Below are 26,520 nucleotides of genomic sequence, written 5' to 3'. Positions count from 1 at the left end.
ATGCAAAGATGCACCGCCACTAGCGTGAACTCGGGGTCGAAACCCCTTCTATGTGAAATACTTGTGGCCTACACGCAGATCATGGCAAGGTTAAACACACACACACACACACACACACACACACACACACACACACACACACACACACACTCTCTCTCTCTCTTTCTCTCTCTGCTATGGCCTTACTCATCCCTAATACCCTGAGTGGTAATAATTCAGGAGATGTGGGCTCTCGAATTTCCAGGCACAAACTATTTTTTTCTAGGTAAAATGTGGTGCTTTTTCAAGTGGAGATAGTCTTTTTTTCCGGAAACTATTAGGAAAGGGGCTATTTCAATTTTCTTCATCAAGTCACAATCCTAATATTTCCGGAAAAAAACCATCTCCACATGAAAAAAACACCACAAATTACCCAGAAAAAAATAGTTTGTGCCTAACCTAACCTATCCTAACCTAACCTAACCTATCCTAACCTAACCTAACCTATCCTAACCTAACCTATCCTAACCTAACCTAACCTAACCTATCCTAACCTAACCTAACCTAACCTAACCTAACCTAACCTAACCTAACCTAACCTATCCTAACCTAACCTAACCTAACCTAACCTATACTAACTTAACCTAACCTAACCGAACCGAACCTAACCTAACCGAACCGAACCGAACCTAACCTAACCTAACCTAACCTATCCTAACCTTAGTACCACTTCCACCTGCAGGGCGCTACCTAGCCTTGCGGGGCGCTACCTAGCCCTGCGGGGCTCTAGCCAGTCAACCTGTTCCCTACATCGCCGCGCACGTGCCGGTACACTTCATCACCTTTGTTTCATAAATATTCAAATCTAACCTAACTACGTAGAATGCAACTTACCTATTGTGGTGGTGGATATAAGCGTGCTATCTCCTGGAGAAAGTGGTGCAAGATGGTCTTGTGGTCCGGATGTTCGTGGGCAAACAAGTATCTTGCAAAGTACTGTTTATAGTGACTCTTTTTGTTGCCAGATCGAAGAACCCAGCTCTTGATGTCTTTCCAGACTCGTTCGATGTTGTTTGTATGTATGCCTGTCACTGGGTCAACAAAGTGCTTCGAGTGGTTTACCACGAAGTGCGTGTATCCCTCGTCCTTCAGGGAACTGTACGCCCTCCAAGAGTCACTATAAACAGTAGTGCCTGGCAAAATGTACTTTTTGCACAGTGGGATGAGGGTGGCGGCGTTGCGTTGCTCGACAGGTAGAACAAAGCGCCGCTTTGTGCCTCTTTCGACGCCGCCAAACACCCACACTCCGTCCACGAGCCGCCCAACGTTATACTTGCGTTTGCCAAACTTGCTTTCGTCTATTTCCACCACTTTCCCCGGGCCACCAATCGGCTCCTGATTTTCAAGCCAGTTAACGCACACCTCAGAGCAAAAGCTTTTCCAGTCAACGATCGTTGCTGGTCTTAGGCCTATGTTTTTTTCACACAAAGCTTGCGTAAAAGATTTGCGTAGAAAGGCGTTTATGAAGAGGAGGTTTTTGCTAGGTTGCAGTTTCGCCTTATCGAGCCAAGTGTCTTTGTTCTGTGCTGCAAAATAATTACACCGCGTCCTTTTCTTGCTCTTGGGGTCACGCTTAAAACGCTTATAGCACCGAAAATGTCGCTCCTCACTATTCACTTCTAGTTCGGTATTGCACCTCTCACACCTCCTCTTCGTTGGTATGATAACGTGGCTTTCAAACATTTTCAAAGCCTCCTTGTCTTTGTTAAGGTAGTTCTGAATCACTTCGTATTCTGTAGCAGGACAACCAGCACAATCCATGGCTCACGCTCAACTGTGGATCTGTGATTTCAAATCCATCCCGCTCCTTGCGGTCTTGAGAAAAAAGCCCTGTCATTGGTCCGTGACACTGAGAATAGAAATGTCACGCATCATTGGAGGATACAAATATTGGTCGCTCATCGTTTCTATTGTTTTCGTGTCGTTTCAAAATTGTCCCGACTGGTGTACGTTGAACACTACTTACGTACTGCTTAACGGCAAACCAGCCCGAGGCCGTGGCACTGCTTCTGCGACAATCAGTCATGCGCGGTATGTGATAAAGGGAGGGTGTATGTCTCTCGGGGTCCAGGAATAATTTTTTTTTTATGTATTTTTTTTTTTTATGGTTTCCGGAAGTGAACAGGGTCTACACTATATACTGATACAGAAATAATGCAGAAAACGTGAGTATTAACGGCGGTAGAGAGAGCCCATACCTCCTGAATATTATCCCCCTGAGTCTCCTTGGCACCCATTCCATGTCCCGTAAGTACACCCAGGATGAAGCCATTCTAATAAAACACATGAAAACTATTACTCCTTTGCCAGCTAACACTAACACAGAACATCATCCAAGATCTGGCATTATTTCTCCGCTCCCCGCACTGTTTGGGGGGTGTTGTGGGGTGTTCACAATCAGTGTGATGGCTCTACGTGTTATTCCTGTGAAGAAGGGGTCAGTAGAAGACATGGTAGAGGCAAAAACTTACCTTAGAAACGGAGACGTCCGTGGCTGCAGGCTCACCCAGACACCCACACGTAAACATTAAACGGTACAGTACACGTAAACGAAGGGTGGCGGGAAGGGTCCGAATCCCTTCGTCCGGCTTCACTTCAAATATCCGCCACAGTTTAAAATTAACAGGGTATCCAAAGCTTTAATAGGATTGTCATCGGTCTATTTGATTTATTCAGCTATTTTTGGAGTGTCTGTATGGGGTGTTGGCGTGGGTATTCATGTTGTTGTAATATGTTGTGACTGGCTACAGTCTGGAAGGCGTTCGAACACTTTTATAATGCTTATTTTATTGTATATTACCTATTTTCAGGGATTTTTTTCAATGGTATTAAATCGTCTTTCTTTATATACGCATAAGAAGTCTTTCTGCTTCCTCCTACCCCATTACTGCTGTTATTAATAGGTTTAGGGTCACGTCATGGCAATGTCATTCTTGCGACGTCGGTTTGACGTCAGTTCATGGTCGCGTCATGGCAACGTCATTCCTGCGACGTCGTCTTGACGTCGGTTCATGGTCATTCTGAGACGTGACCTAAAGATGACCAAGAGGTGACGTCACCTTGACGTCATGTGTTTGCTGGGGTAGCAGCAGGAGTGGAGGTGATGGGTTACCTCTTCCATGGTTATGTCCACCTGATTCAATGTTCGTCCATGATTAATTTTGTTGATTTAATTTGCTTCTGCATTCAACCTACTTATTATCTTTTAACATATGTGTAAATTTTTCAAAATGAAGCTATCACATTTATTCACTCCCATGTTTGTATTTCTGCTACCTTTTAAATCACTGTTAATCATTAAACCCAAATAAGAACATAAGAACATAAGGAAACTGCAAGAGGCCGAGTGGCCTACACAGGGCAGCTCCATATTTATACTTTCACCCTCTCTACAGCTTCTGCATCAATTATGATGAGATCGGGTACGTGACGGTTTCTTATTCTACCAGTTCATCATTTAATATTCTACCAACAATTACCGTGTCTTCGGCATATTTTATTATTGTGCAATTACTAAAACCACTTCTACAATCGTTTGTGTATAAGCTTTTAGCTTATACAAAGAAAAGGAAGCTGTTAGCTTATAAACAGACGATTGTTGAAGTGGTTTTACTAATTACACAATAATTAAAAATGCTGATGACACGGTAATTGTTGGTAGAATATTAAATGATGAATATAATGAGTACTTAGGCCCAGGTTCACCTTTTTACTGACTGGTGCAAATCAAATTGTCTGGAACTTAACGTAAATAACCCAAAGAAATGTTAACTGATTTTAGAATAAGAAACCGTCGCGTACCTGATCTCATCATAATTGATGCAGAAGCTGCCAAGCCAAACTTGTTCCCATTAGCCAAGTTTTTTGGTGAGGGCCTCATAATAGGCAGCCTTGGCCTCTTCGGTGGCTGCCTTGGCCTCTTCGGTGGCTACCTTGGCCTCTTCTGCCCGCCGAACTGCTGCTCTGATAGCAAGCTCCTCCTCTAAGATAGCCAGTTCAAGCTTCCTCTTCTTAGTAAGGTGAAGGGCTTCTTCTTTATCAACAAGAAGGAAGCTTTGAGCTGGCTGTGGAACTGCCTGAGGGGTGGAGGAAGATGCAGCAGCAGCAGCAGTGAAGGTGGTGGCTTGTACAGGGGAGAACTCTGGGGCCAGACAGCACAGGCACGAGGTCGTCGTCCTCCTCCTCCTCAAGTACCCTGCTGGTTAAGTGAAAAGGATGTATGTTGAAAAAGTATTAATATGTTCAGAATCATAATAAATATTAACGTATACCATTTTTAGTTAATGCTGGCACTACATCCACTGAATTATTAAATTAATTTTAAAATAATACACGGTAAGTGTTGATTTACTAAATTTTTATTCATACTTTTATGCAACAAATAAATGCAATTAGTTTGTGGTAAGCACACTGAAAATTGAATTAGGAAACTCCAAATGAGGAAGAAAATAATTTCAAATTGATCTCCAGATATAGTATGAAACTTAAATAAAACTAAAATAGTCCAAATATATGCTAATGCACAGCAGCAAATTTAACTTCAGGAATTCCTACTGAAACCTTTTATTATAACAACTTTGCTGTGTGACTGAGAGAACTGAGAGCATGTGCAGTCACGCATGGTAAAAAATTTTTTTAAAAAACTCATTTTTGAAGTTATTTCCATGGCACCTTACATATACCTTCTGTGGGTCCCGGACAATCATGGACGTGTGCAAATCTATTACAGTCCAGTTTGACATATGTTTCCTTATGCTAAGTAATCATGCAATTTTGCAATTTGATAAACCCTCGCTATAACAAACTAAAAGGGGGAAAGGAGGTGACGCATCTTAACATCCAGTAGTCTGAGTGGTTCAAACTTTTCATATATATCCAAACTTTGGTATACGAGCTTAAAGTTATCTTTTGGTGTTCATTATTGTAACTAAAAATATATATTCATGACTGCAGATGAAAGGGGATTCACCAAAGGACAAGAATGAAAGTGTTTACAATAGGGCGTATAATTTATGCCGGGCCACTAAGGACCCAAACCCCTCACCTGTCAAAATGTATCAGTGAATTCCCGCAGACACAGGACTGTACCAGAAAAGTTTGTTGATTTCCGTAAAAGCGAGGGGTTAATTTATTTCTCATTATGCTAATAAACTAAGCAGGTAACCCGAGAAATAGCATCAACAATACAATCCTAAGTGGTGAAGTAGCCCATACCTTTGATCCTCGAAGCTGACGGTTATGAGGGGAGAAGCAGGTGGCTCACCGACATGGATGTCTGTTGGCAGATCGTGGCAGCCACCAAACACCAGATTGCCGCTCCCCAAGATGTCAGCAACGAGGCCGTCCAGCTGCGAGAGAGGAGGGGGAGCTGGACCACCACCTAGAATTAAAAATATGACATAAGTCATTGTAATAATGTCAACAATGAAAATGCAAGCATATGAATTATTTTACAATGGCTGTAAAAGTTTGTAGTACACTTTTAGAAGAACAACTTGTACTCTGGCATTCATTTTGAATTCAAGTCTATCAACATGCATGTTCATGCTGCCATTGAAACTTTTACAGATGCACATTAAATACAGCATAACAATACCAAATACTTGTTGCACTAGTGTTGAGCATGGTAGATGAAAAAGGTAGATGATCAAGGACTGAAGTGATTACAACAGTACAATTTCCTTCTTTTGTTTTCTAATAATGGATTTCATTTTTTTTCTTTAAGGTTAAGGATCTTTTTTCAGAGGCAATATGTAAGTTACATGCCTTAACAACATCCATTTTCTTATAAAAAAAATATAGAATTTTGTACAGGAACAAATTTAAGAGCATTTTCTAGTAAAATGTGGGTGAAAGTTATCTACTCCCTTCAACCACATGTTCCACCAGAAGCAGGCAGGCAGCCACAACCTTAAATACTACACGTGCCAGACAATACTACTTGAAAACAATTCATATGAATTTTATTTCCCTTACCTTAAGAACCTTATGCAACCTCTTCAAGTATAATGATTTACAGGTAGTAGTACTGTAAAGGTCTATGCTATTAGAGTAATCTGACTGTGGAGGTTCAGTTTTTATGAGTCCTATGGGTGTTATACTGACCATCACTTTTGGTTTTCATTAGTGTCCATGAGTCTCATAAAAATAATTATCATGTATTCTAAAACTATTGATTCAGAAATACTGCAAGGTAAACTTGAGACAGGAAAATGACTAAGGATGAGTAAGGGGAAACTGTAAAATACCTACTAATATATAGATTATCATGTTACTGGTAAGTTTTGTTGGGCCTGCCTAATATTATGTTAGTCTGCTACATAAAGTTGAATACGTCTTACCTTTTACCTGCCACTGCTTTCTCTAAAGTGGAATTATACCGTAGTGTAGTGTTTGACTAATAATTTTATGTCGTGAAACATGGAAACATTTCTTACCTGTGGCAGTGACCGCTTGTTTGTGGGCGGAGATGTTCTTTTTCGCCGTGGACTACAGGGACTGCCACTTCTTCTGGCAGTCCTTGATGGTTCTGCCCCGGGGAAAGGCCTCTGTAAGGCGATCTACAATCGCCCTCCAGGCAGCCGCCTTCCCCCGGGTATTGCAGACGGTGAAGTCTCCTTTCATGAGCGCCTTGCGCTCTTGAAATAACTGGGCCAGGAGGAGCATTTCCTCCTGAGCCCAGTTATCTTTCCTCCTCCGCTCGCCGCACTCAGCGGAGAGAGGGGAAGGTGAAGCAGCAGCAGCAGACGCGGCGGGGACGACATAAGCAATGCCATCATATTTACAAATTTCATCATTACCTTCTAAAACAATTTTATAACGGATGTAGTGTATTTTTAGTAAATAGTTTTCATAATTTTTCGGTGTTATTTAGCCTAAATATTGATATAAAAGAACTGAGCTGATAAGGTGCCTCGCCGTGGTTGGTAGCGATGAAATCTGAATCTAATGGTGAGAGCCACAACTTTTTCACCTAGTTATGGCGATACTTACGTCAAACACACAATATCTTTATAAGTATGGCCCCAGGAGAGTTAGTTGCTCGCTCGAAGAGTGCTGGCGTTCCACTCAGTCCACTGCCTCTGGCAAAGGCCCGTGCTCCCTCTTATAGGAAGGGAGCAATCTTACCCACCACCTTACTTCCAGCACCACCACCACCTTCCTCACCACCACCGAAATATGAATCTATAAGGATTAGCCTACTTGTTTACCGTATATTTTTAAGTGAATATGGATGCATAATGAACGTTTTCTTAATAATGTTGTATGTGTTGAAGAATATTAAGGATTGTTTCACGAAATCATTTCATTAATAATTGTACTAATACACACACGAAAAAAGTGTATTGCACTATATGAACGTCATTTAAAGAGTTATAGCTTAGAAAATTGACTTTCATGAAGTTAAGTTCTGTTCACTGAATCACTGGCATGTTGTTCTGTTCGTTGTTGACAAGTATTCCAAAGATTATTCCTCTTCAATAAAGTGATGTCCACTATTCTCGTCTTATGTAATATGTACTATGGACGTGAAAAAAAAATGAGAACCCGATTCATCTCTTTTTTCGCCCTTTTGAAATAGTGAATGTGAGAGCCGTCAGCATCTGAGACGACGGGCCTAAGTATGCAACAAACACATGTATCATTTAACAAATAGTAAGTATACTGAGCAAATAACACTATCAACAAACAGTAGACTATCACTGTTTCATGAAACAAATAACTGATACCTCAGGCAAATAACTATGTCAACAATATCAACAAACAGGATAGCCTATCACTTTCCACGATACATACAACATCATCAATAGCAGCAGTCTCCATCATGTTTCCCATACCTGTTACCAAGGGACGGGAGGGTGGCAGTGAGGCAGTCAGGTATATGTGTACAGGTAAAGGTGGGGTAATTGGTAGCATAAAATAATGAGAACTGGATGTGCAATCAATTAGGGTAGTATCAAGACACCTCTCCATCCTAAATTTACCTCATCTCAACATAACTCAATTTGTTTTTGCATTTGTAGCGTTTTGCGGGCTTTTTATTATTCTATCTTTATTTTTTGTTTGTTTTCTTATGTTTTGCCCTCTAGTCCGGCAGCCGGAGGGTCTTTTTTTGCCTAACCTTGCATATATATATATATATATATATATATATATATATATATATATATATATATATATATATATATATATATATATATATATTTTTTTTTATTTTTATTTTTTTTTATAGGCCCAAAATGTGTACACACCCAACATTATTAATCAACCTGATGGACATCAGTCAGCGTTGAACAATTTACAGTACAGGACTAGCTTTATTTGATTATAATCTTTTTTCTTTTTTTTTTGCTCCCTCGTTTGCTGGGCTGTTTTTTGTTGCTTGTGTCGCTATCCAGAAGTGGGAAATAAAAAAATCTTAATTATATAACTTAAAGAAAATGTTCACAGGCAAGGAGTTCCCACAGTGTTTACATGCTTGACGAATGGTGGCAGAAGTAATCCTTGAACCAGTCCTTCAAGACACTTTAGTCAAGTGTGATGACCTCATGGAGAATTTGGAAAATAGAGCAATCATGATTATGTAGGGTATGGACTGACTACCTATAAAGCCTGTCTTAATCATGAAGGCATATGTCAAAGCAAAGAGGCAGATTGGTCCCTGCATGTAGTGTGTGAAAGCAGTGATAGTATATGGCTTTGCTGCAGGGCACTCCAACAATGCCAGATCACTTTTGATCTACCTGAGAACGATTGGGAGACTACCATCAGATATCCTTGCTCATTTCCTGAATGGCAAACATGTCATGCGGCATATGGAGGGGTTATGGAATGGCATCTGGAGTGACAGCGGCTAGTTTGCTCAAACATGGACTCGTCGACCTTCAAGCTGCTGTTGGAGGCCCAGGAGCGAGCGTACAAGTCTGCACTAGATGTGGTCGTCAGGCAGCTAAACGACCAAGTTACCAAGTTGGATAAGAAAGTGGCAGAACTAACAACTAGCCTGGAATTTACTCAGAGGGAAGTCGACGACCTTAAATCTAATGCCAAAGAACACGAAAAGGAGAAAAAGGAAGACAGAAGCAAAATAGACACACTTAACCAGCAACTTCAATCATCTCATCTTAAAATTAAAGAACTAGAAGAAAAAGTCACTTATCAAGAAGACTACAGCCGCAGGAAGAACTTGAGAATTAGTGGACTGGAGGAGAGAGGAGATGAAACCTGGGAGCAAACTGCAGCGGCTGTGACATCTCTCCTGGAATCAAAACTGCAGATACCAGGAATTATATTGGAGCGCGCGCACAGGGTTGGTCAACGCCGAGATGCCAGGCCCCGCCCCGTTGTGGCGCGCTTCGCTCGTTATGGGGATCGAGACGCAGCAATCAGACGAGGAAGACACCTGAAGGGTACTAACATATACCTGAATGAAGATTTGTCTGCAGCTTCTAGCAATCAAGAATGCTCAGATGCCCTTGCTCAAGCAGGCAAGGGCTGAAGGAAAAGTAGCTTTCTTCCGACACACCAAACTGATCATTCGGGACAAGACGTTTGGAAGTGCTACTGGACTGGACGTGCGGGCCGGGCGCGCGGCTGAAGCTGGAGGCTGGGGCTTGCGTGGCGGCCAGGTGCCAGTGACTGCCGTTGCTGGTGCTGGTGATGCTGCTGATGGTGCTGACGCTGCTGCTGGTGCTGTTGGTGCTGCTGGCGCTCCTGATGGTGCTGGTGATGCTGATGGTGATGGTGGTGTCGTCCGTGTCGAGGCGGCTGGGGCGTGGGGTGGTGTGGACAACACTCGCTCTCCCCTCCCCGTGCACCGACCTGGTGGCTCGCGGCTGTCCTCGGCCCCACCTGCTGCTTCGTCCCCCCAACGCAAGGAAATCAAGAAATTCCTGCGAAGCGGCACCAAGAAATAGATTCACAACGTTAAGTAATTTAGTACATAATAACTCACAATTCCTATTCCAATCAATGATTCTACTACTACTACTACTACTACTACTACTACTACTACTACTAACTACTATTACTACTACTATCTGCTATTACTACCACTACTACTACTACTACTACTACTACTACTACTACTACTGCTACTACTGCTATTACGTCTACCACCACCACCACTACTACTACTACTACTACTACTACTATTTTTATGGTTACAACAACAACAAATACTACTACTACTACTACTACTACTACTACTACTACTACTACTACTACTACTACTACTACTTCTATACCTCTTCTCCTGCTACTACTACAGCAACTACAACTATTACCACTATTACTACTACTACTACTATTTCTACTACTACTACTACTACTACTACTACTACTATCACTATAACCGCTTCAATATACCACCACCACTACTACTACTACTACTACTACTACTACTACTACTACTATTGCTACTACTACTACTACTACTACTACTACTATTACTACTACTACTACTACTACTACTACTACTACTACTACTACTACTACTACTACTACTTCCACTACTACTACTACTACTTCCACTACTACTACTAACGATAATATGCCTCCACCAATAGATTATATTTTCCCTTTTGCCTCTATTAACAATGAAGATTTGTTGCATTGTTTTAATGTCAATAATACACAAAATCAAGACCTACATGCTTTCCATTCACTTAGTGTAGAAGATAGAAATTATAATAACGATCTTGATGTAACTCAGTTTTATTTAAGAACAAGAAATTTAATTTTTTCTAAATCTGAATATATTTATCTGGATAGCTTTCCTTTTTCTACTAATAATAGTGAATTATATTTATTAACACTGAATATTATATCCATCTCATCGAATTTCCAATACTCTGTAGACACTGTCCTTTCGTGCCAAACTAAATTTGATGTCATAGGATTAACAGAAACCCGCTTAGATGTAGATATTTCTTCACTGTACAGACTACCGGAATATGAAATGTTCACTAATAACAGAAACAGGTTTGGTGGGGGAGTGGCCATTTATATCTCTAGTAAGTACAAATCTTCTGTGATCAATGAATTTTCTAAATTGGAACCTTTTATGGAATGTTTGGGAATCGAAGCAATATGTAATGCTAATACCTATTTATTTCTTTGTATTTACAGACCACCTCAAAGCAGTATAAATAATTTTCACAATTCACTTAATGAAATCTTATCCCTAATTAAAGATAAAAATTACAAGGAGGTTTTTGTGTTTGGAGACTTAAACATAGATTTGTTACAATGTAATAATGACAATGTGCAGGATTTAATTAATATAATGTACAGCTATTCTTTATTTCCTCTAACTACCTTGCCTACTCGAGTAACTTCAACTTCATCCACGTTAATTGATCATGTTTGGTCATCTCAGATTGAAAGTAATACTGCCAATTATATATTAAAGACAGATATCAGTGACCACTACCCAGTAATCTCTGTATTTAAATGTGATAAATATCGTCATCCTTCTCCCACTTACGTAACTAAAAGAATATTTAATCAGGACTCCCTTGAAAAATTTAGTAATAGTCTCTCACAAACTAATTGGAGTGACACATTAAATTGTATATGTGCTAATGAGGCCTACAACTTATTTTACAGTAAATTTAAAACATGTTTTGATAAGTGTTTTCCGGAAAGAAAAATTAAATTTAGTTTTAAAAAGGAACGTAGTCCACACATTACTCTAGCTCTTAAGAATAGTATTAGAGAAAAACATCGACTTGAAAAACTAGCTCATAAATGGCCTTTAACGTTTAAGGAGCCTTATAGAATATATAGAAATAAATTAACGTCACTTTTAAAATTAGCCAAGAAGAAGTATAACCAAGAGCAGTTACTTAATAGCCAAGGTAATCCAAAACAACACTGGAGATCCATTAATACTATTCTTGGTAGATGCACAGGTGCTAAACATACAGTTATTGAATTAAAGCCACATTGTACTGACATTTCTGAAACATTTAATGACCATTTTTTGAAGGCTGGGGGGCTAGATCATGATATAGTAGGGGATGAATATATGACATATTTACACAACTCACCTAATTACTCGGTATACTTATCACCAGCTACACAGATAGAAATTGAAAACTTTCTTAAGTCATTAAAAGGTACATCATCTGGTTTTGATGAAATTTCTCCCTTGGTCGTAAGACAAACTGCCAGCATAATTTCCTTGCCATTAACACACATAGTTAACCTCACATTAAAGAAAGGAGTTTTTCCGGACGAACTTAAGAAAGCTAAAATTATTCCATTGTTTAAGTCAGATAATAGAGATGATGTCAATAACTACAGACCTATATCAGTTCTTCCTGTGTTCAGTAAAGTCTTTGAAAAGTGATATGCACTCGTCTTGTAAATTTCATTGAGAAAAATAATTTATTTTCGAATTGTCAGCATGGTTTTAGACCAGGGCGCTCTACTGAGTCGGCCATATTTCAGTTTACCAATAATGTGTATAAATATCTGGAAAAGAAACATTATTTAGTTGGAATTTTTTTAGATCTTTCTAAGGCTTTTGATTCGCTATGTCATAAAATTCTATTAAGTAAACTTAGTAATTTTGGGATTCGGGGAGTTCCTTTAGAATTATTCAAAATTATTTAACAAATCGATTTCAAGCTGTTTACTGTAATTCTAAATATTCTTCTTTCAAGCCTATCAAAATGGGTGTACCGCAAGGATCTATCCTAGGACCTATACTTTTCTCATCTATATTAATGATATTGTCAATGCTAGTAATAAATTTAAGTATACCATTTATGCTGACGACACTAATTTACTATTAGATGATAAAATATAAATAGTTTGCATATAAACATTAATAATGAGCTCAATTCAATTAATATGTGGCTTAAACATAATAAGTTAAGGTTAAATATCACTAAAACAAAATACATTATCTTTCAAAACCGATCAGTCACTACTAACATGCCACCTATAACACTTGAAGGAAAAGTACTTGAACGAGTTTCTTATACTAAGTTTTTGGGCGTTGTCATAGATCAAAATATCAATTGGAAATACCAAATTAATTATGTTGCAAATAAACTATCTAGGATATGTGGCATACTGTATCGAATAAGAAATAGCCTTACACAAGAAGCACTTATCAGTATTTATTATACACTTTGTTACCCGCATCTCATTTATTGTGTATCTGTGTGGGCGTGTACGTGGCCTTCCTTTCTTAAAAATCTTCAGGTTTCTCAAAATAAGATATTTAGGTGTATGTTTTACATGAACAAGTTTGATTCCACACATAACGTATTTTCCACACATAGACTTCTTAATTTTAAAAACATTCATTGTTATTTTCTACTATTATTTATTTATAAAAACCTCGCACTGATGCATGGAACTCATCCTTTTCAAGTTATTAATACAGTGCATAATACGCGCAGGAACAATTCCACAGTTCAGGACAGTTCTTTTCAGAAATAGTATTTTATGCTCAGGACCTCAAGTTTGGAATTCTTTGCCAGTAGAAATAAAAAATCTCCTTAATAGTAATAATTTCTCTCTATTTAAAAAGTCAGTAAAAACACACTTATTTACAATCCAAAACAATCACGGTTAAAATTATAATTTATTCCTGAAACATGAACACAAATTTACATTATTAAATCTAATCAGTGAATTGCATAGTACTATTGTCCATATTATTTTTATTATTGTTATTATTATTATTATTATTATTATTATTGTTATTATTATTATTATTATTATTATTATTGTTATTATTATTATTATTGTTGATGCTGTTGTAGTTGTTATTATAGTTAACATTTTAGATATAACTATTATAACTTCATCTGGTATTATAGTTAATGTTGTTATTTATTGTATATTTGTATTTAGCTTTATGGTTGGGAGCTATCTGCAACCTTTAGAAAGATAATAATAGTACAATGAAATAAATACAGTCTGTCGGGAAGCTTCGGCTTGACAGGCCAGAATTATATATATATATAGATATATATATATATATATATATATATATATATATATATATATATATATATATATATATATATATATATATATATATATATACATATATATATATATATATATATATATGTATATATCAATGTGTGTATATTATGGCAATAAACATTACTTACTTACTTACTTACATGTCCATAGAATCAACCTTCATGAGGTATGGGCACTGGCGAGCTGAAATTGTTGGAGTCACACTCAATCCAGAAACCTTGAAAACATGGGCTCTCAGCCGTCATGTGTGCAGCTAGTTGGCTGGCATGAGAGGTGAGACAGCTGATGAAAGATTCCAGAGGACTCACAAAGAAGAGTCAGTTGCTCGTATGGAGAGTGATAAGAAAGACAGAGATGGAATCAGAATGATAATTGATATGTGTATCCACCATCTCAGTCATGATGCAGACCCAGATCAACTTGCCAACTTAGCCACTGGATACGTTGTTATATCATCAGTGAATGTTGAGAAGGCACTAAGCATTGATGAGGAGCTGCTTCCTGAGTTCATAAATATTTGCCAAATTGATATGGAACAATACTGAAAAAAGAGTCGCCACCATGTCCGTGATAAGAAAGGGAATAAAACTTGGCCAGAAAGTCATGTATGATATATAATTCTTCTTCTCAAGAGTTATTGGACTACAAGACAGTTCTAGAAATGTGAACTTCAAAAACGTTATCGCCTATGAACTAGCACTCATCCCCACAGCTCTGATGACTCAATCAATCAATCAGTGGGGGCATACGCCGGGGGGCGAGTCTCCATGCAGGCCCCCTTCCAAACCCGAGTACCTCCCGGCAGGATCTATCGACTTGCTAAAACCACGAACTCCGTGGGCATCCCCTTGGCCTCCTCCACAGTGGCGTAGTAAGGGGGGGGCGGGGGGGCGGTCCGCCCAGGGTGACAGCTTGGGGGGGGTGCCATGATACAGGCTCAAGTCTAATGGCTAAATTCAGTGACGTAGCTAAGGGAAGGGGTGTTGGGGTCATATAAATAGACGCCCCCCCAGGCCCCAACAAAGGGGTCCGCCGCCCCAAAAAATGGGAACCCCATTTTTTTTTACAGCTAAGGAGACAGCTCAAGGGCGTAAAGAAAAAAAGAAAAAAAAGGCCCGCTACTCACTGCTCCCAAACAGAGGTTAAAGGAGTGTCCCCCCCAGGCCCCCAACAAAGGGACCCGCCGCCCTCCAAAATGGCCCATTTGGGAGCCCCCATTTGTTGCCATACTCATTTGTAGAAGCTAGTGTGTGGGGAACCCCACACGGAGACAAGACCCCCGGGCCCCAGCCCCCCAGATCTCCAGCCATGCCGGCATATATAATGCCGCTGTGGATAATGATGGAGTTTTGATTACCCAGCTCCAGCCACGCGTCAGTGACGGCGCCTTGTGTTTCATATGACTGTAGCAGATGAATTGCTTTGCTTGTAGCAGAGATGTTATTTACTATAAAGAACATAAATTTGCATAATGTTGAAGCTAAAGAACTGTACTGTATCATGTGATGTTAAAATCTTGAATGTAAATGTTTGTTGTAGCATGAATCTCGCTGAACGGTATCGTAGGTAGGTGAGAGGGGAGACGCTTAAGTGTTTGTTGTAGCATGAATCTCGATGAACGGTATCGTAGGTAGGTGAGAGGGGAGACGCATAAGTGTTTGTTGTAGCATGAATCTCGCTGAACGGTATCGTGGGTAGGTGAGAGGGGAGACGCCTAAGTGTTTGTTGTACCATGAATCTCGCTGAACGGTATCGTAGGTAGGTGAGAGGGGAGACGCCTAAGTGTTTGTTGTACCATGAATCTCGCTGAACGGTATCGTGGGTAGGTGAGAGGGGAGACGCCTAAGTGTTTGTTGTAGCATGAATCTCGCTGAACGGTATCGTGGGTAGGTGAGAGGGGAGACGCCTAAGTGTTTGTTGTACCATGAATCTCGCTGAACGGTATCGTAGGTAGGTGAGAGGGGAGACGCCTAAGTGTTTGTTGTACCATGAATCTCGCTGAACGGTATCGTGGGTAGGTGAGAGGGGAGACGCCTAAGTGTTTGTTGTAGCATGAATCTCGCTGAACGGTATCGTAGGTAGGTGAGAGGGGAGACGCCTAAGTGTTTGTTGTAGCATGAATCTCGCTGAACGGTATCGTAGGTAGGTGAGAGGGGAGACGTCTAAGCGTGTGACGGAAACAAAACAAGCTCGTCATGGAAACGTCTTCGTCGCGTGCTTTTGTATAATAATAATAATAATAATAATAATAATAATAATTACTATTATTATTATTATTATAATAATAATAATAATAATAATAATAATAATAATAATAATAATAATTACTATTATTATTATTATTATTATTATTATTATTATTATTATTATTATTATTATTATTATTATTATTATTATTATTATTATTATTATTATTATTATATTTATTATTGTTATTATTATGATTATTATTATCTTAAGTATTATTCTCATTTCATGCAGAGCACCGAAATCGGCCTTTAAGTGACTGAAGTATCATGCATATATAATAATAATAATAACAATAATGATAAGAAGAAGAATAACTGAAGAAGAAGAGTTACCATTATAATAATAAGAATGATGATAATAATGATGACAGTCAGCCAGTTATTTATGTTTTTCAGTGGTTGTCTCTGAATTTGTCTGCCTGGAATAGTAAACGATGCATGGTGATAATAATATAATAATAATAATAGCCCAATAAATTAAGGCAGGACATTGAAAACCATGAATATATATATATATATATATATATATATATATATATATATATATATATATATATATATATATATATATATATATATATATATATATATATATATATTACAACAAAGGAAACAACTCAAAGGCACAAAAAAGGAAACAATAATAAAAAAAAAGCCCGCTACTCGCTGCTCCCCCAAAAAAAGAGTCAAAAGAGGTGGCCGAAAGGAAGGTCAATTTCGGGAGGAGATGTGTCCTGATACCCTCCTCTTGAAAGAGTTCAAGTCGTAGGCAGGAAGAAATACAGATGAAGGAAGATTGTTCCAGAGTTTACCAGCGTGAGGGATGAAAGAGTGAAGATGCTGGTTAGCTCTTGCATAAGGGGTTTGGACAGTATAGGGATGAGTATGAGTAGAAAGTCGTGTGCAGCGGAGCCGCGGGAGGGGGGGAGGCATGCAGTTAGCAAGTTCAGAAGAGCAGTCAGCGTGGAAATATCGATAGAAGATAGAAAGAGAGGCAACATCGCGGCGGAATTTAAGAGGTAGAAGACTATCAGTAGGAGGAGGAGAGCTGATGAGACGAAGAGCCTTAGACTCCACTCTGTCCAGAAGAGCTGTGTGAGTGGAGCCGACCCACACATGAGATGTATACTCCATACGTGGGCGGACAAGGCCCCTGTATATGGATAGCAACTGCGCAGGGGAAAAGAACTGGCGGAGACGATACAGAACACCCAACCTCGAGGAAGTTGATTTAGCGAGAGGGGAGATATGAAGTTTCCAGTTGAGATTTTGAGTTAAGGATAGACCGAGGATGTTTAGTGTTGAAGAAGGTGACAGCTGAGTGTTGTCGAAGAATAGGGGATAGGTGTTTGGAAGATTGTGTCGAGTTGATAGGTGGAGAAATTGAGTTTTTGAGGCATTGAAGGACACAAGATTCCTTCTGCCCCAATCGGAAACGATAGCGATGTCTGTTCCAATCATTCACCACTATCTATCCTTGTATATCTGCAGATGGCTTACATGTTTGTATGTGTGCATACTTGTTATGTGTTCTCAATGTTGGTACCTAATAATATTGTTTTGTCTTAATTTCAGATAACATTGCTTCAGTTCCTTTTCTACCTATATGTGATGCCTGTCACTAAGAACTCCCCTCATTAGGGGATGGCCACATCAGCAGTCTCCGCTTATTCCTATCCTTGCATGCTCTAATTCTCTCATTCTCTCCTTGCATTCTCTAATCCTCTCTCTCTCTCTCTCTCTCTCTCTCTCTCTCTCTCTCTCTCTCTCTCTCTCTCTCTCTCTCTCTCTCTCTCTCTCTCTCTCTCTCTAGCATTCTGTCCTGCCATTTCAGTTTCTTTCACTTTAAAACAGTCTTTATATATGATACTGTATTCATTCTTAGTTAACTATCCCTCATAATTCAATATAAAAGCTCTGTAGTAAAGTCATGGCTTACTATAAAAGGTACCGGAAATTACAGCGTCAACTGCAAGAGCTCTTTTCTAGTAGTGAAGATGAAGAAAACTATACTTCTTCTAAAGTCAGTAAACTTCATGATGCTAAGGAGAATACTGATATGCCTTACACTTTACCTTATCAACAATTGATTGATGACAATATAATATGCTCTTCAGAAGAAGAATCTGGCACCGACAGTGATAGTCAACCTGAACTTAAAGATAGCATCAATGATGATTCTGTTCTGGAGGAATTAGCTAAGTGGGCCTCTGAGAATAATATAAAACATCAAGCAATTGGTCAGCTTTTAGAAATACTTAACAAAAGAGGGCTTAATCTTCCTAAAGATGCACGGACATTACTGCAAACGCCAAGGCACGTAACAACAGTTGAAAAATGTGGCGGACGCTATTCTTATTTTGGAATGGCCTCATGTTTACAAATTATATTGAATCGCAACAAAGATTTCACAGAAAACAATGATTTCATTAAATTAAGTGTAAATGTAGATGGAATTCCATTGTATAAGTCAAGTAATGAACAGTTCTGGCCAATACTGATAAAGTTTAGCAATTTCAGGCCAGCATTAGTAGCTCTGTATTGTGGGAAGACAAAGCCAGAACCGGTAGAAAGTTTTCTCGAAGATTTTTTAGGTGAATACATGAAACTTTCAAAAGATGGTTTATTTGTGGATGGGAAAAGATTAGGAGGAGATTATTTCGTTCATATGTGACGCTCCTGCACGAGCCTTTCTGAAATGCATTAAAGGCCACACCGGGTATTATGCTTGTGAAAGGTGTGAGATTAAAGGAACCTGGGACTCTAATGTTGTCATACTAGACTCCAAAGATAAATGTAGAGAAAGAACTGATGAAAAATTTAATCTAGGTCATTATGAAGGAACTCATCAACGGGGAATAAGTCCTCTCATTCAGTATGGAATATCCTGTGTTAAAGGATTCCCTCTTGATTACATGCATCTAATTTGCCTTGGTGTCACAAGAAGAATGTTACTTTTTCTTATGAGAGGTCCGAGAGTGTGTAAACTCTCCCAGCATCAGTTAAGCTTGGTGTCTGCTGCTTTAAAGGGCATGTCAAATAGACTCCCAAGTGAGTTTGCAAGGCAGCCAAGATCTCTTGCCTTATTGATCGCTGGAAGGCTACTGAATTCAGGCAATTCATCTTGTATACAAGTATCATTGCAATGAAAGATATTGTTTCAGCTGAAATCTACAAAACAAGCCTGTCACTAACTGTAGCTCTTAGTATCTTATTGAATTCAAATAACTATATAAGGAATGGCTACTTGTCATATGCCCGAGAACTACTGGAGTATTTTGTGCAACAATGTCATGATGTATTTGGTCCTCATTTTGTTGTATATAATGTACATAATGTCATCCATTTAGCTGATGATGTGGAAAGCTATCAGTGCTCACTGAATTCTTTAAGTGCATTCCCCTTTGAGAATCATTTATATAAAATAAAAAAGTTAGTGCGGTCAACAAATAACCCCATCTCACAAGTATTCAAAAGGCTTGCTGAAAAGGAAAGATACAGTGCAACCAAAGACACTTCTCTAGAAACATGCATTTCCACAAAGTACAAGGATAATTATTTCCTATTGGAAAGTGAGGACTTTGTTTTCCTGAAAGAGGTAAAGGACAATGGATACTATACATGTGATGTTTTAAGCCAAAGCCTTACTGAAAATTTTTTCACTGAACCTTGTGATTCAAAACTCATCAATATTGTGTTCATGAAAAATACTTCGAGGACAAAAATTAAAGTTATTCATTCCAAGCAATTGTTCAGAAAAGTTGTGAAATTACCCTACAAAGACGGAGTAGTATTGATACCATTTTTGCATGACAAAACTGAATAAAGTATGTAAGATATTTAAATTATTTTTGCCTTTGCTGTCTTGTCATCTGCTTAAAAAAATTATTTTGATAATATGAATACAGTATCTCTAATGTCTCCTTTTTCATACTGAACTTTTGAGTCTTATATTCTGGATATTCTGGCCTCAATTTTTTTTTTTTTTTTCATGTGTGCTACATCTACTCCCTCCTGTTCTCATTTCACATCTTTATTCCCTCCTGTTCTCATTTCACATCTAAAGATGGCTGTAACACCTAGTGGAAGTCTTTATACGAGAAGATAATCATCAATGGTGAGACTATTTACTTTTGACAGGGTGTGACAAGTTTCATTTTGTAGCATTTATAAATTACTGATTTTGTTAAAGATATAATAGCTTATTTAGAATTGAGGTAAATATGTTTGCCAGCATTGTCATATTTCTATTTACACATCTATTTTTGACATAAGATTGTTTGAACCTAATCTCCCACCATTTGATGCTGCAGGGTTGTTTTACCTCTGTGATGGTATGTATATATATATATATATATATATATATATATATATATATATATATATATATATATATATATATATATATATATATATATATATATATATATATATATATATATATATATATATATATATATATAATGATACAGGTTATGTCTTCAAATGAAATAAAAACATCTTATTACAATAGGTTCTGAATTACTAACTCTGGTATAAATTGTCAGGATGTGGAAACGAGCAGTCTGGCTTGAGGGAAAACGAGAAGAGGAGCATACTGTACCATGTAGCTGGATCGATGACGAAGAGCAAGTCTTATATTGGCCTCAAGGTGTAAATGCAGAGAAGGCATTGAGGTCTCAACAACACCCGGACTTAAAATCTTGGAGGAAATTCCGTTTAGTTAAAGTGAAAATATCATCAGGTAGGTGTTAATCTTCTTATATTTTTCTGCTTTTCATGTATAGCTACAGCTGAGAGTGCATAGACTCTGTTATTATATATTAATCTCTATACAGGTGGAGAAGTTTAGGTACTTGGATGTGGACATTGAACCTGGGGGAACCGTATGGAGGTAGAGATAAGTCATAGGCTGGGAGCTATTGTTTTGGGAGCACTGAGGGGCATTTGGTGTAATCATAGCACACTTGGCTTACAACCGAGAGAGCCCGGTTTCGATTCCCCGGGCGTAGAGGAAAAATTTGTGCATTTTTTCTGATACCCCACGCCCCTGTCCACAAGCAGTGAGTGAGTACCATGTATTAATAGGGGGTTGTGACCCATGTCCAGGGCTCCTAGCCACTGGCTAGCTCAGTGGTAGCATGTGCCTGCCATTTTGGTACGAGCGTGTAGTATGATCGAGTCCTGCTCAGACCGATAAAAAATATCGCTGACAACTAGAGATTACCCCCCTGTGAGCAAGGTGTGGGGGGTTTTGAGTCATCCGATATGGCCTCCCAGTGTCAGCAGCCATAGCCAAGGCTGGCTTGGGTCTCAGTGGGTGAAGAGGGGCCCTGGGCAATCCACCATATATGTAGTGGTTGTTACAGTGTGCATTCACACTGTTTGTGCACTGTCCCTTTGCTCTGCCACTCATTGGCAACCTTTAAACATTCAAGAGGGACCTGGCTGTGTAGGCAAAAATTCAAATGTTTGAAGGAATCATATTACCAACTTTTGTATGGAGCATGTATGTGTGAAAGTAGTTTAAGTAAATTTGGAGTTCGTGTCATGCATTTCTGCTTTTCAAGAGCCACCCCACATGTTTGGTAGAGTTCTGCATGTATGGTAAAATAATTTATTGATTTCTGTTCATATTTCAGATAGTTACCAAGACTGTGAAGATTACCTGCACACATCTACAGTTGAGGATACTCTGAGCAGTGCTGACTCTGATGGTGATAGTAATGGTGTATCAAGGATCAAGAGAAAACGTCCTAAGAAGATCCTTCCAGATGGCTTTGTCAGTAGCCAGGATATGCGTGGTACGTAGGCAAAGATGCAAATACTGTTGACCCTCGCTAACTCAGACTCCTCACTAACTTGGACTCTGACCGACCCAGGGACTAAAGTCCAAGTGTAAGTACCTGCTTTTTTTTTTTTTTCTTCTCCTTTGGAGGGGGGGGGGTAAATTCATCTGTCGGACATTTGCATTTGTCAGACCAACCTTTCCCCTATTAGTCTGGAGTTAGCATGGGTCAACAGTATACTAATTTAACCCATCTGCTACCGCCCTGTGGGAAATAAAAGATGCGCTCTATACCGCCCATTGGCCAATTTTTTTTTCTTTTTGGGGGGCTAAAATTACTTAATATAGCCAAAACCAATACGAAAAGTTGTTCATTCCACTCACCGTCCCCTAGAAGTGCTGCACTCAAGTGAACGCCGAAATGCGCATGAAAGCATTCTTTCTATTGCGATTTATTACGATAATTTTCTGACGCGTCAGCGGTATATAGGAGTGGTTTAGCTTTGAACGCGTGAGACGCGTCAGCGGTAGCAGACAGGTTACAAAGCAAGTGCTGCTTTTCTTATTTAAGTTCAGTTAAATGCATTTTGCTTTCTGCTGTGTAACTGTTTAGATGGTTCAGTAATTCTTCCTTCAACCCAAGGTACACATAATCCATTCCTGATTTCATATGTGTGATAATATCTCGAGGTGTATTTTTCAATGACCTAGCAGTTTTGGGCAAATCCTTATGACCAGTTTTAATCAGTAGTTTAAGGAGGTCATCTACAGCATTGTGTGTGACATTATGGAAAGATGCCCATTTACTCAGTTCTTCTTTTAATTGCTTGGTGGCTAAATATTGAGTGTTATCATCATCAGACTCTGATGATTCAATCATATGGGCATCAATCAGAATCAGAACTGCTGTCATTATCGGTTGGTATGTCCATTTTCAGACTTAAGGTGGGGATAATTAAATCATCATCACTACTACTACTCAGATCTGTGGTGGTGATTTGCTGACTTGCTTTGTTAAGTTTGCGCTTGGCAGCTATCCATTTCCTCTTATACTCCTTACGTGCCCTTTTTTTTTACTCATCCATTTCCACTGAAAACAGAAATTTAATACAAGTAAATATATGAAGCTTGGGACTCCATAGAGTAGCTATTTAAGAGTAGGAGATATACTGCCTTTTAGTTTATTAGATTGCCAACTGATGATGGGTTACAACAATTCCTATGTGGGATTTGGCAGTAACCTTAGGTTATGTGTCACAGTTAAACATCAATAATATTTGGAAGACAAAATACATTGCATAGCCTTGATGCAATTTTGTAATAATTACCTAACCACAAAGAAATATTTTTCTTTCTTTTTTGGTTTTAATTATGTCCATTATTTTTAAAGACTAGTCACTCAGGAATGGCGTTGAAGCAGGTTTCGTGTTTTTGTTTTTGGTTTTATTTAGAAACTAAACTAAGATGGACCATAACTGTCTTGAAGAAAATTTGAATAGATTTTGTAATTGTACATTTTTCATTCTTAATCAATATTACCGCCAATATGGTAATAATAATAATAATTATAATAATAATAATAATAATATAATAATTATTATTATAATAATAAGTAATAAGAATAATATTATTATTGTTTATTACTATTGTTACGTCCACGCCCTCTCACACGGTCTGCTGCTGCTGGTAAGGGCGTGGTAGGCTAACAATGCATCCTGTATTTCACACTGGGTGCCTAGGAAAATAAATATTATCAACAAGCCTCTTCCCTAACTATGCAAAGATGCACCGCCACTAGCGTGAACTCGGGGTCGAAACCCCTTCTATGTGAAATACTTGTGGCCTACACGCAGATCATGGCAAGGTTAAACACACACACACACACACACACACACACACACACACACACACACACACTCTCTCTCTCTCTCTCTCTCTGCTATGGCCTTACTCATCCCTAATACCCTGAGTGGTAATAATTCAGGAGATGTGGGCTCTCGAATTTCCAGGCACAAACTATTTTTTTCTAGGTAAAATGTGGTGCTTTTTCAAGTGGAGATAGTCTTTTTTTCCGGAAACTATTAGGAAAGGGGCTATTTCAATTTTCTTCATCAAGTCACAATCCTAATATTTCCGGAAAAAAACCATATCCACATGAAAAAAACACCACAAATTACCCAGAAAAAAATAGTTTGTGCCTAACCTAACCTAACCTAACCTATCCTAACCTAACCTAACCTATCCTAACCTAACCTAACCTATCCTAACCTAACCTATCCTAACCTAACCTAACCTAACCTATCCTAACCTAACCTATCCTAACCTAACCTAACCTAACCTAACCTAACCTAACCTATCCTAACCTAACCTAACCTAACCTAACCTATCCTAACCTAACCTAACCTAACCTAACCTAACCTAACCTATCCTAACCTAACCTAACCTAACCTAACCTAACCTATCCTAACCTAACCTAACCTAGCCCTGCGGGGCTCTACCTAGCCCTGCGGGGCGCTACCTAGCCCTGCGGGGCGCTACCTAGCCCTGCGGGGCTCTAGCCAGTCAACCTGTTCCCTACATCGCCGCGCACGTGCCGGTACACTTCATCACCTTTGTTTCATAAATATTCAAATCTAACCTAACTACGTAGAATGCAACTTACCTATTGTGGTGGTGGATATAAGCGTGCTATCTCCTGGAGAAAGTGGTGCAAGATGGTCTTGTGGTCCGGATGTTCGTGGGCAAACAAGTATCTTGCAAAGTACTGTTTATAGTGACTCTTTTTGTTGCCAGATCGAAGAACCCAGCTCTTGATGTCTTTCCAGACTCGTTCGATGTTGTTTGTATGTATGCCTGTCACTGGGTCAACAAAGTGCTTCGAGTGGTTTACCACGAAGTGCGTGTATCCCTCGTCCTTCAGGGAACTGTACGCCCTCCAAGAGTCACTATAAACAGTAGTGCCTGGCAAAATGTACTTTTTGCACAGTGGGATGAGGGTGGCGGCGTTGCGTTGCTCGACAGGTAGAACAAAGCGCCGCTTTGTGCCTCTTTCGACGCCGCCAAACACCCACACTCCGTCCACGAGCCGCCCAACGTTATACTTGCGTTTGCCAAACTTGCTTTCGTCTATTTCCACCACTTTCCCCGGGCCACCAATCGGCTCCTGATTTTCAAGCCAGTTAACGCACACCTCAGAGCAAAAGCTTTTCCAGTCAACGATCGTTGCTGGTCTTAGGCCTATGTTTTTTTCACACAAAGCTTGCGTAAAAGATTTGCGTAGAAAGGCGTTTATGAAGAGGAGGTTTTTGCTAGGTTGCAGTTTCGCCTTATCGAGCCAAGTGTCTTTGTTCTGTGCTGCAAAATAATTACACCGCGTCCTTTTCTTGCTCTTGGGGTCACGCTTAAAACGCTTATAGCACCGAAAATGTCGCTCCTCACTATTCACTTCTAGTTCGGTATTGCACCTCTCACACCTCCTCTTCGTTGGTATGATAACGTGGCTTTCAAACACTTTCAAAGCCTCCTTGTCTTTGTTAAGGTAGTTCTGAATCACTTCGTACTCTGTAGCAGGACAACCAGCACAATCCATGGCTCACGCTCAACTGTGGATCTGTGATTTCAAATCCATCCCGCTCCTTGCGGTCTTGAGAAAAAAGCCCTGTCATTGGTCCGTGACACTGAGAATAGAAATGTCACGCATCATTGGAGGATACAAATATTGGTCGCTCATCGTTTCTATTGTTTTCGTGTCGTTTCAAAATTGTCCCGACTGGTGTACGTTGAACACTACTTACGTACTGCTTAACGGCAAACCAGCCCGAGGCCGTGGCACTGCTTCTGCGACAATCAGTCATGCGCGGTATGTGATAAAGGGAGGGTGTATGTCTCTCGGGGTCCAGGAATAATTTTTTTTTTATGTATTTTTTTTTTTTTATGGTTTCCGGAAGTGAACAGGGTCTACACTATATACTGATACAGAAATAATGCAGAAAACGTGAGTATTAACGGCGGTAGAGAGAGCCCATACCTCCTGAATATTATCCCCCTGAGTCTCCTTGGCACCCATTCCATGTCCCGTAAGTACACCCAGGATGAAGCCATTCTAATAAAACACATGAAAACTATTACTCCTTTGCCAGCTAACACTAACACAGAACATCATCCAAGATCTGGCATTATTTCTCCGCTCCCCGCACTGTTTGGGGGGTGTTGTGGGGTGTTCACAATCAGTGTGATGGCTCTACGTGTTATTCCTGTGAAGAAGGGGTCAGTAGAAGACATGGTAGAGGCAAAAACTTACCTTAGAAACGGAGACGTCCGTGGCTGCAGGCTCACCCAGACACCCACACGTAAACATTAAACGGTACAGTACACGTAAACGAAGGGTGGCGGGAAGGGTCCGAATCCCTTCGTCCGGCTTCACTTCAAATA

The 26,520-nt window shown here is 39.3% G+C and overlaps 2 long non-coding RNA genes across 2 annotated transcripts in view; one reads left to right on the top strand and one right to left on the bottom strand.

Annotated features, from left to right (window-relative positions):
- LOC126990525 (uncharacterized) overlaps positions 1–23,402 on the top strand; it is a 31,517-nt gene extending 8,115 nt beyond the window's left edge. The window contains exon 5 of the long non-coding RNA XR_007744506.1: positions 21,944–23,402. This is a non-coding gene — a long non-coding RNA (uncharacterized LOC126990525). The remainder of the gene's footprint in view (positions 1–21,943) is intronic.
- On the bottom strand, positions 212–24,567 carry LOC126990524 (uncharacterized). The gene is made up of 3 exons (XR_007744504.1): positions 24,323–24,567; positions 474–608; positions 212–443 (listed from the first exon to the last, which is right to left on the bottom strand). It is a non-coding gene; the product is annotated as an uncharacterized LOC126990524 (long non-coding RNA).
- Positions 24,568–26,520: the final 1,953 nt, after the last annotated feature.

This window comes from Eriocheir sinensis, unplaced genomic scaffold, assembly GCF_024679095.1.
Source record: "Eriocheir sinensis breed Jianghai 21 unplaced genomic scaffold, ASM2467909v1 Scaffold171, whole genome shotgun sequence".
NCBI classification, from domain to species: domain Eukaryota; kingdom Metazoa; phylum Arthropoda; class Malacostraca; order Decapoda; family Varunidae; genus Eriocheir; species Eriocheir sinensis.
Note: the sequence above shows the minus strand (reverse complement) of the source record. Positions and strands in the feature narration are given on the sequence as shown.